The sequence below is a fragment of the Acromyrmex echinatior genome, chromosome 8 (genome assembly GCF_024713525.1).
Source record: "Acromyrmex echinatior isolate Ae372 chromosome 8, ASM2471352v2, whole genome shotgun sequence".
In the NCBI taxonomy this organism is placed as follows: domain Eukaryota; kingdom Metazoa; phylum Arthropoda; class Insecta; order Hymenoptera; family Formicidae; genus Acromyrmex; species Acromyrmex echinatior.
Window position 1 is genome coordinate 13,183,506 of NC_141859.1, and position 11,547 is coordinate 13,195,052.

The window sequence follows — 11,547 nt, forward strand, 5'->3', positions numbered from 1 at the left end:
AATATTCTTTTAGCTGAAACTCTTACCTTTTTTGTTTCTTAAATCATTAAATGCAATTGAACATATTAATTACGTTATTTTGTATCACTGTTAGAAATGTTTTAATGAATTTTAAGTAACGTGTAACGGAAGCTTATGGTCATGCAATAATTGAAAAGAATTGAATAATATAACTGAAAATTAGATTACACTAGTCTCAAATGTAATGAACGTTAAAAATAACTTTTTTTATAAAAAATTATTAAAAAAAACTTTTTATAATTCTTTATAATAAAAGTTATTTTTTTATAAAGAAAAAATTTTTTTACTACAGTTCTAAAGTACTTTTAAAGCCATTCTGTTTTCATTCTGAAATTTTTTTCTATCTCTTACAATTCCAGCGACATTCGCTTCGAAAGAGAAACATCGAAACACTTTTTTTCTAAAGAGTATTCTACTCCCCTAAAAGTGCGTATGGGTACGTATAAAAAAATACGTGTCGCTTATTTTTGTCTGGAGAATAATATAGTAAATGCTCATTAAAATCGGAGAGGGACAGTTGGATCCCTTTCCTTGTAAAGTTACAGATTTTTTTAATGTAATGAACATGGGCATTAAATTTGATAGTTATAATCGGATAGTTATTAATCGGCATTAAATTTGGATAGTTTAATCGAAATAAACTAAAACATTCAATTTTCAATTAGTGTTTTTCAATACACTTAAGGTTTCAGTTACTACAAATTTAAACATCTCATTAACGTATACATAAATAATTTTTTCAGTGGCAGAAAATTTAAATTTTATTCATCAGTGAACATAAAAGATTAATAAAATTTAAGAACGTTTCTAACGGTGTACAATGAAACTTGTTAAACGGTAAGAAACATGTGAAAAAGAACCTCAGTCAAATGCGTTATTATACATGGAAAAATAATACATCTGGATTTACAATGTAGCGGCTATCTACCTGAGCTTGTACTAATAATTTCAAGTGTACACGCATTAACATGTCAAAAAATAAAATTCCGACTAAATATAGCATAAAACGACGCGATAGTTCCGACAAAATGTGTCTCGAAGCGTAATTAAATAAAAACATCGTATAATAAAGCAAGCGGAAAGATATCTCGACGATCAGCATATGCAATACGCGCGTCCGTTCGACTTACTATTGTCAAAGATACGGCCCACCGAGCGCACGGCACGCGGGCCACGAGGAGCGGGAATGGCCTAGCAGGCACGCCTCTTTGAGCTTAGATGCTCGCGACGAGAAGCCCCACTCTTCGTGGCCCGCGCGCCCAATGGGCCGTACTTTCGGCAATAATAGGTCCGGAGGACGTGCATATTCGGCTAAGTTTAAACGTTAATATCTCATTAATTATTGCGAGCGTTACAAAATGGTAGAGGACTTTTCGACTTAGTTTAGTCCGCTCTACCTACCCATGAAATATTTGGCGATTATTTTCAGACATTCTGTTATACAGGGTGCGTCACCAAAATCCAGACAAATTTACATTCAATTTCAATTTAAATTTGTCTGGATTTTGGTGACGCACCCTGTATATATATATATATATATATATATATATATATGTATATATATATATATATATATATAAAACAGAGTGTCTGAAAAAAATATATATATATATAAATATGTGTATATATATTCCTTCTCTCTTTAAAATACTGAACACTATATAATGGATTTGTTATCTGTTAGAAGTATAGAAATAAATTTCGAGGAAAAAAAAAGAAAAATGCTTTTGATTAACGAGTATTAAAATTACGAAAGTCTTAAATGTAATAAATATGTGCATTAAATTTAACAAATCATAAAATTAAAAGGAAATTAATATTGGTGGCTAAAATTGAGATAAACTTTTGTGGATGTTTTTATGCAAATGTATTTGAAGATTTTTAGTTATTTAATTATTATATTTTTGAATATTTTAAATTTAAACCTCTGTTATAAAATTAGTTTGCACAGCTTAAAAGATAAAAGTGCATTCGTTAGAGTCTTATTATATATGATTAATTATTATATATGATTAATTATCTTAATTATAAGTGTATTTGATACTAAAATTATTTTTGATTAAAACGATTATATTTAAATGCGTTTTGTACTTTCTAATAAGATTTTTCGAAGAATTTTATAATTTCGGCATATAAATTTTTTTTTATTTTATTCAATTTTTGTCCCTCTTTTTGTGTATGTTGTATATATACGTGTATATATATATATATATATATATATATATATATATATATATATATATGTATATATACACATATATATATATATATTAGGTGTATGACTTTGCTTATACCTTTTTCGTATAGATGGCTTTAGCGGTAAGTGGTGATCAAAATAAATAGATCATAGACGTCACACAATAAACTTGGGCATCTGTCAATATAATCCCATAGAAACATTAGTCGATTTGTGTCTGCATCATAAAGTTATTCTCGATTGAAAATGTCAATTTACGAGCCAAATTCTTGTCATTTGCGGGAAGTTTTAATTTTCTGCTTCAATATGAAGAAATCTGCGGCTGAGGCTCATCGAATGCTTTCAAATATTTATGGTGAAGCCACTATTAGTGAAAGAACGTGTCGTAAGTGATTTCAACACTTCAAGAATGGTGATTTTCACGTCGAAGACCAGCAGCGGTGGAAGAGAGAAGGTTTTCGAAGATGCAGAATTGAAGGCATTACTTGATCAAGACTCTTGTCAAAATCAAAAAGAATTGGCACGATCATTAGGAGTGACTCAATCAGTCATTTCAAAATGTTTCAAAGCCATGGGAATGATTCAGAAGCAAGGAAATTGGGTGCCGTACGAGTTGAAGCCGAGAGATGTTGAACGGCGTTTGTTTGCTTGTGAACAGCTGCTTGAAAGGCAAAGACGGAAGGGCTTTCTGCATCGCATTGTGACTGGGGACGAAAAATGGGTTCATTACGATAATCCCAAGCGCAGAAAATCATGGGGAGTTCCCGGCCATGCTTCCACGTCGACGGTCAAACCGAATATTCACGGCTCCAAGATCATGCTCTGTATTTGGTGGGACCAGCTCGGCGTAGTATATTATGAGCTCTTAAAACCAACTGAAACAGTCACAGGCGATCAGTATCGAACGCAATTGATGCGTTTGAGCCGAACATTGAAAGAAAAACGGCCGCAATACAACGAGAGGCACGATAAAGTGATTTTGCAGCATGACAATGCTCGACCCCGTGTTGCGAAAGTGGTCAAGACATACTTGGAAACGTTGAAATGGGAAGTCCTACCCCACCCGCCGTATTCTCCAGACGTTGCTCCCTCTGACTATCACTTGTTTCGATCAATGGCACACGACCTGGCTGACCAGCACTTCCGGTCTTATGAAGAAGTAAAAAATTGGATCGATTCGTGGATCGCCTCAAAAGATGACTAGTTTTTTCGACGCGGGATTCGTATGCTGCCCGAAAGATGGGAAAAAGTAGTGGCCAGCGATGGACAATACTTTGAATCATAAATGTATTACCAGTTTTTTACAATAAAGCCTCGAATTTCGGAAAAAAACGGTATAAGCAAAGTCATACGCCTTATATATATGTGTGTGTATGTGTGGTTTCTCATGATATTACAAAAATTCCGCTGGGCGGGGAGGCTATTTGATCGAAGCCTAGACATTAAATGCTTACATTAGATTAAGAGCCGCCCAAAATTCATGTGTGGGGATCCTTGGTATCCCCCATCCTGCGTTCAATTGTGTCTTATTAGCATGTGTAAATCCTTCAATATAGTTTAGGCATTCTTCTACAGGCTGTATTTGTATAATAGTTGTACCGCAGGTCGCACAGTTTTTCTGGTTACGTACAGAATCCTGGTGAATTATCATGTGTGCAAAGACGGGAATGTATTGGTTTTTCCATTCAGCCACCACATCTTCATAACAGTAGCAATAAATTTTAAAGAAGGTGCCGGTGTGTTGATAGACTCGCCTTTCCGTGTAGTAACGTATCGGAGTTTCACCAGATATCGATAGGCGTCCCATTGATCCTCTTCTTTGGTTGATACACTACTTCTCTGGCTCTTCTTCTCGTTGGCCAAAGATGCAACAGAGATAGCAGTAAGCAGGCATTTCATGTATTGTAATTTAATCTGACAATTTCAATTTTGGAAGAGAAGGTAACGCATAGGCGCATAAGTGTTTATATGAATATCATTCATATATATATATATATATATATATATATATATATATATATGTGCGGGAATGCACCGCGCGGAAAGATTCGAGTGAGAAAACGACACAAGGTTGATATGATAAGCGACAGTGAAGAGAACTCCGTTTCTTTGTAATTTAACAAAAGAATTTTCTTTAATATGCACAGTTATTACAAATTCAGAAAATATAATTAATTAAATATTAGATTAACAGAATATTAAATTCGGTCACCTTTTCCAAATTGTATTTGGAATCGCGGTGATGGAAAATCTCGGCGATTTTCTCGGCACTTCTCGAAAAGATTCGTTTTATAGCGGTTTTCACTAAGCGGTTAGCACGGCGGTTTTACGAAGCGATATAGTAGCGAGACTATGACTCTAAGAACTCTAAGAATCGAATTGTTTTAAAAGAACAAAGAACGCCAAATCGCTGATTTTTAATGAGGATTAAGATCATGCTCGAGATGAAATCACGAGCTCACTTTATGCGTGCGTTCAATGACAATCACTGTCGGTCAACCGAAAGAATTCCTGCCTTTCCCGAATTAACGATCTCAAACAATATATGAATTACCTTCTCTTCCAACATTGAAATTGTCAGATATATATATATATGGATATAATTTAAAGTCACTTTAAAAAAACCTATATATATAATATATTATATACAGGGTTGGCCATATTCGACGGAAAGATGTTTTTTTTTCAATCATGGGAAAAAAACACATTTTTTGCTGTTCATTTTAAAAATCATTTAATAGGGTTCAAGGTCTTTCCGTCGAATATGGCCAACCCTGTATATACACACACACATATATATATATATATATATAGTATTATAATAGTAGTATTATAATAGTAGTATTATAATAGTTTGTATATTTTGAGCGGTCGTGGGTAAAAGTATTTTTAATTTCTTCTTAATATTCGATTCAACAGAGGGCTGTACAGTTTCTAGCATAGACTTATTAAAATGTTCTTGACATTTTTTATTTGCCATTCGTTTCTTATTTCTAATTTTACAAGCGTAGCCTCTTCGTTTATATCTCCCATGATGCTAATCCATCCTTCGCGTCGCTCCGTTAGAAATTAAATGAGCTGCCTTGTTCGTCGGGACCACGTTCTTTTTGCAAAGTCAGGTCCAGTGTAAGCAAGTACACAGGAAACTGCCTGCCATTCTAGATCGCGAAATTTATGAAGAGATCCTCAAGTATGGAGAGGTCGTGATAGAGTCGCTCGATAATGCACCCCCAGTCTTTTAGAGCGATCACTGCTGTTCCATCCCTTCGAATTTGGGTGAGAACATCCCTTTGCCACTTTCGTCCTTCTTGGACCGCAACTATCTCGTCCAGGTGGGTGTGATTGGATAGTAAGGATAGGGATCGGCTACGTCGCGTTAGCCGACGAATGAGTTCGTCTATTAGCTCCTTAAAGTCCTCGTGACTACTATGAAGTTGAATCCAAAATTTCATGGATGAATCCACTTTTATTATTCGTTCAATGGGCTACGTGTTAGAAGTCGCGTGTTTATGCAGGTAATCTCCATTGTTATTTATAAAAGAATTATAAGAATTATAATTGGGTGGTTTTTTGTTTTTTTTTTTTGTTTAGAGAGGAGGGACAGAAAAAATAGACAGAGAAGATTCCCTTTATTTACCCTTTTAGCTTAAGGATATAGGTGGAGACTTCTTTTTGAGAAGAAGGAAAGGATAATTGGATTCTGTTCTCGTATTATCTCGTATAGAGATGACTTCAGAATTTTTTATTCCCTTAGATTCTGACTCGACGGGAGCTGAAGCAGTTATGTTCTTGTTCATACGTTTTTCCTTTCTTAGGTGTTGTAAAAGATTGGTAAGTGAATTCCAAATGGCTCCTATTAAGAACATTAACCACTCATATACGGTATGCAGAGCATATCCATGTACGATTGTGTCTAATAATAGTTTTATGATTCTTGCGCTTACATATATTCCTCCATATTATTCCAGCGCTAACATTTCCGAAAATTAGGAATTTGTTCCAAAATTTCCCAGGCAGACATGGCTATCTTTTCTATTGATGCTTCATCTAAGTTAGAGAACAAACCTCCATTCAGAAATCCTGGTTGTCCCATAATTCCTCGTGCTACGGTATTGAGTATGGATGGTCGTTCGGCTGAAAACATTATGTGATCTCGTAAGATTTCTAAGTCATTATCTGAATATATACCGCTTGTGGCAATCCGGGGCTAATATATTTCCAAGTTAGTTTGATCATTGGTTTGAGTACGACGGGTAAAATTTCTATTGGCCGGGGCATAAGCCGATACTATAAATCACCTAGAAGGTACATAGCGAGAAGATACATAGGTGCGAGTGAATTACAAGTCACTTGCGTTCCTTGTTGCATCAGGATGTGAGTTTGTGATGTTAGAAACTGTGTTTCGTTATTTCTAACGGGTAATTGATCATAACATTCTTGAGTTGAGGCGAGTTTTACCTCAGCGGGCACACATTTTACTATATGTATTACTTCTCTGGCTAATAAAGTCATATCCAGGCCCTTGCATTACGTGGTAAGCGAAAGCATCCGATGAATGAGTGGCAAGAGCTAAGGCGTTTTGTAATATTTTCTGTTTGAGATTACACTGTTGTTGAAGTACATTCGGTATAAGTGCGGTATAAACTTATTTAAGTGCGTATGTGTTTTTTTATGTATATAAATTTAGAATTCATGTAGGTGAAAATGTCGAGATTTTCTTATTTATATATCTTGCTGAAAATTTTATTATCGGGTGTGGTTTCGAAAATTAATAATTTTGGGTGTTCGGTTCGTACAAGAACGTGGCCGCTCATTATTTTCCCCTTTTTTGTTAAGGCAAAAACGGTATCTTGAATTTAAGATGTAAATTATTTGAGGTCGTACACCCATATCGTCTGTCAATGTTTCCGCAAGTCCAGTGTAAAGTGCCATAATTTGATATTCCACAAGTCTCTCATGCAGATAACACATTCGAATAAGTATTCCCTCCTTCAATATTCACACAATGGATAGAGCCGAATTCAAAAATTACACCTGATCGTAACATTACCTGATTAATGTTTAGTTATACAGTGACATGGTAATCTAATAACGTAATTGTTACAGTTGCTAATATGATAACATCAGTCCATATTCCATAGGGATCGAAATATGTGCTTTCGCTACACGATCCGTCGTTATCTTGTCCTGCTAAGGTGGTTGTTCGAGAATCTGTCTGATTTTAGTCTGGTTATGTACCCCATTTAGAGGTATCCCATAATGTGCATCTCTTCACACGCCTCGCGAGATGTTTCTTGTATGTACGAGTATTTACCATTGTGTACATTCATAGTGTGAGAGAACATTCCATATTTTTTAACAGTTCTATCGAGTTCTACTTTACATTGAATTACTCTCATGGATTTGAATTCGTTAATTTGGATATACGAGTTGTATATACTTTAGGGTCTTGTTCACTCTTTGCTGTGTCATATCACATTCTTCGATATTAAGTAATGACATTGTAGTTATATTTGCTAATGATGATCCGCAATCATACTTTATTATCCCATAAGTTCCGTGAGTCCAACTTATTAATAATGCTATTGTCATAATTCGTCCAATCATCCGGGAATCCATCTGAAATTTTATTTTGTTATTATTATTTTAGATTAATTATTGAGAGCCGGTTTTATGTGAGAGATTGGCAATCTGTTAGGATATACTATTCGACTGTTTTTCTTTATTCTAATTTTTATGTTATTCCGATTTAATATTTCTAACACTTTATAAGGTCTTATATATTGATCCCCGAATTTTTCCAGTTTGATCCCTTTAATAGCAAAAAACATAATCTCTTGGTTTAAATAGTTGCGGATTAATCTTCTTATTATAATGCTTTTTGGATTTAATTTTAGTTGCTACGTTATCACGAGCATTTCCTTGGATGGTGCGTAACTAGATTTATCAGATATTCGTCATAACTTGTCAATTTGTCTTCAGAGCCTAACAATTTATTTGACGGCGTTCTTGCTATTTTGCCGAATACTACTATTCATAAGGAGTATGTTTGGTGACTTCATGGATACTGGTGTTACAATTAAATATTGCTAATCCAATTTACCTATCCCATTGTTTTTGATCATTGGTGTATTGTTTTAAATATTTGCCTGATGAGATCTTTCCAATGATCCATTTGATTGAGGGTAGAAGGCGGTAATACGCAGTTTACGAATCCTGAATAACTTTGCAATTTTCTTTATTAATTCGCTAATAAAATTTCTTCCTTGATCTGTTAATATCGCCTTGGATGCTCCTAATATGCAGATAAATCTGTCAACAAAGGCTTCTGCTACGGTTTCAGCAGTCTGGCAGGGGTATATCCAAAATTTAGTCAGCTGATCCTGTAATGTTAATATATAGTCATTTCCTTTCTCGATTTTAGATAGAGATCCCACAATATCCATGACATACTAATATCTTTGTTCTAAAATTAATCAATTTTCTACAGTTTGAAGCCGAATGTTCTTTTTTATAACAAATCTGATAGGTTTCTCGTGATTAGTATTTAATGCTTTATTCGATGTACTTTCTTGATTTCGTCTGACATCGAATGGAGTTCCTATCCGCAATGCATTGACTATCGTTTCTTGAACACCTAAATTTCTTGCTATCCTTTGTTCAATTTCTGGTTTTAATCTCCTAATAAAACACACATGTCCTTTTCTAAAGATACTTTAATATTTTGATTGCAAAGGGCATTTCCCGAAATTTTATGGGCCTCCATTATTTGTTTTCCTAAAATCACTCGATTCGCGTATGTGATTATGTCTTCCTCATTCTTTTGATAAGTGTGACCTAACTCCCCTTGCAATTGATATATATTTTTTGAAGTGCCGTAGACCTGTTTTAGATATTTGGTTAATTGTGCCACGCTTAAAGTCTTGGTCTTGTATAATGCGACGCGCTTCACAATTCTTGTTATGACTTTGGTGGATTGCGATTCAGCTTCATCTGATAACATGGATTTTGCTTCCTCGCATTCTTCGATAAAGTAATTTAAAGGGATGTTTTTGCCATCGAAAAAAAGATACGACTTCAACAGCGTATTTTAGTGTAGCGAATAAGTTATAGTATACGTCATTGTTCCATTAGATCCCTCTGTTTTAGAGGTGATCATAACACTAAAACTTACTTGAATTGTTTCGTCTGCAAAGTTGCAAGAACAGGAGAAATCGAATACAAGAAGTTTGGAGAAATTTATTGAAATATCTTCTATAATATCGATTTTATTAAAATCTAGATCGATGTTAATTATATTAATTTTAAATTAATTTAATTATAGCTTGAAATAAGCCATGACATTGTTAATTTTTAAGAAAATATGCGAGCATTTTTTACTCCATTTCAAAATCCTTTTTTTTTACTTAACGTCATCAAAGTACCGATTATAATTAAGAAGTAACGATTGCTTATTGGAGCTTTCTTTTTCAGTTTATATTTTGTTTGAATGAATATGAATACTTGTTAAATATTCATAGTTTTTTTGTGAATAAATATTTTCTGAAAACTCAAAATTTTGAATGCATATATGATTATATTTTTTTATGTAAAAATTTTGAATAAATATAATTTGGAGCTCAATTACAAATTTTTATCAAATTTTTTCATCGGGCATACTATCACAAACTATAGAAATCAAAGCCTTAAACGGTCTAACTAAATCTTAATGCTTATATGATTCTTATGTGAATTTACATATATACTAATGCTAACTCTACTAAACTACTGCAGTAACACAAGTATCACAAGTTAAATTGATGAGCAATTTAACAAATTTTTGATGCTTATTCGTTGTGAAAATCTCTTTTTCCTTGCGTAGAGTCGTATCATGTAATTTTTCGAATTCTGTATTTATTATTCTAGCATTTTGCAATCGCATTTCTGATAGATATATATATATTTTCCACATGAAATAAATTCAAGTCAACTTATATCGCTCGGAAACCATATGTCTCGTTTCTACATCTAATGTACTATATTTGTTTTTAAACCGGAGTGCAACGATATCCGGAATCCTGCCATATATTTTAACGCCTCTTCTTCCATAATGTAACTTATATCTAACTTATCTAACGACAACATTAGCATCTTCTTTATAAGTTATAGAAAAAGAGCATTCATCGAACGAGATACAGTTATTATTTTCGCATACGCACAATTCATGGCAGCAATGTATAGGTTCTTTGTTGGTTTCTTCCCTATTACCTATCGGCGCTTGCATATTTATTAACAAGAATTCATCGAAATAAAAAGAAAAATTGTTGATTTCTTGAACATTTGATTTTGATGAGAACAATTCATTTGAATGTTTACCTAATATAGTGCTTTAAACGAAATCTGAAATCTAGGACATTCGGGTGATCGTTAGTGGCTCCCAATAATCGGATGAAAGAAAATAGATGTTCTAGCAAATCCTGATTCAAGCGGTATTATGTACGAAATATTGTAGATTTCATATTTCTCTTGTAGATGCAGAAATAATTGTTGCAAAGAAGCATTGCTTACACAAATTCCTTTTTGAAAGTTCAACATACTCTTATGCTTTCCAATTCGGCATTCGCTTATAAATGTAGTCATTTGATCCAATATTTCATTCTGTTTCTGGATATGCATACCATAAGCACATTTCGATTTTATGAAACTTGGATTTAATTGAAACATTATATTAGGTGTTGGAATTAATTCGTAGCGTTTTACAAGTGATGGGAAGTACTTTCATTAATGTATTTTTTAATGCTCATGTGAAATAAATAACATTCTTTCATTAAAAACGCTACGAATTAATTCCAACACCTAATATATGTCGAATCAGTCATTGCAAAGCTGAATAAACGCAGCGGTATCTTCACCAAACTCAATATTGTGCAAAAAGCCTTTTTCAGAGCACCATCTAATTGTACTGTTGTATTTGACAATACCTGTGCAGCAGGCAAAACCTTTTGCCTGTCTGAACCTTGTACAGTTAAATAGTCATTTGTAATTTTGTAGGCTATTTTCAAATTTTTTGAGTTTAAGGATATTAATTTCTGCAAAATTAGGTTTTCTATTTTTTTTCCTTTCCAATTGAAACCATCATCCAAAAAATGGTTTCTTAGCAACTTTAACAGATAAGGCATATCTGCAAACACAAATATTTTTAGCTCATCGCAAACTGGATGCTAAAATGCAAAATAGCATTTTTTAGGATGTATGCCAATTCTAATCATAATTTCATATTTCCTGATCCCATGTCACATGTTAAAGCTACGATAGTATACTCAGAATCATGCAGTTTTGAAATGATTTCG

At 33.6% G+C, this 11,547-nt stretch overlaps 1 protein-coding gene and 1 pseudogene across 2 annotated transcripts in view; one reads left to right on the plus strand and one right to left on the minus strand.

Annotated features, from left to right (window-relative positions):
- LOC105146659 (cuticle protein 16.8) overlaps nucleotides 1-11,547 on the plus strand; it is a 93,681-nt gene that overhangs the window by 15,884 nt on the left and 66,250 nt on the right. The gene's annotated exons all lie outside the window — the stretch shown is intronic.
- On the minus strand, nucleotides 5,860-7,032 carry LOC147908806 (uncharacterized; annotated as a pseudogene).